The following is an 827-nucleotide window of genomic DNA, read 5'->3' on the forward strand; positions in this document are numbered from 1 at the left end:
TGTTCTTGGTTTGTCTCCCCTTTCTATACAGTTTGTGTGTGTGTGTGTACCAGGGATTGAACTCGGGACCTTGCGTTTGCAAGGCAGGCAGCAGAACCACTCTCTACGGTTTTAAACTGTATAAACTTTGTAAGGGCATGGAACATGTCTGAACTCAGATTTCTTAGTGTCTTTCATGGCACTTAGTTTGAGGCTTTGCTCAAGTAGCACATAGATGTGTACAGCCGAAGCAGATGAAGGCCCAAGGAAATAGGACTCCATGAGCTTTGTGGAGAGCAGGTAGGGTGTTGGTGGAAGAGAAAGCCTGAGATATAATAAGTTGGTGTTCAATGAGTACCTAATAGACCAGCTGCCGGGCACTGTGCCTGGGATTCATTTTCCATTATATATGGAGGTTTGGTCAGACCAACTCTGTGAAGGAGGTACTTTCAGTTATCTGAACTGGCTGAGTGGCCCCGCCATCTGATGTCTTCCTTGCCAGGGAGCTCCATCCTCAATGATTAGAAGCCACATGTGTGAACTCCGGTCCCCAGTTGTGTTTTATTTTGTTTGGTGGTATTAATTGAACTCAGAGTCTTTGCACTGAGCTACATCCCCAGGATCCCCCATTCCCTTTTTTTTTTTGAGGCAAAACATTTATTGGTACACTTTGTATATACATAATGATAACACTTATAGGGAATTTGCACCTGTATGTGATATACCATGCCTCGTCTTTTTTTCCCATTCCCCCTCCCCTAGACACCCTTACCACCCTATATACAAAGCTTTGGGCTGGGGATTTGGCTCTGTGGCACCGTGCTTGCCTCAAGGTCATGAGTTCAGTC

The sequence above is a fragment of the Heterocephalus glaber genome, unplaced genomic scaffold (genome assembly GCF_053883595.1).
Source record: "Heterocephalus glaber isolate CG9 unplaced genomic scaffold, H.glaber_assembly_v1.0 deba00001481, whole genome shotgun sequence".
NCBI lineage: Eukaryota > Metazoa > Chordata > Mammalia > Rodentia > Bathyergidae > Heterocephalus > Heterocephalus glaber.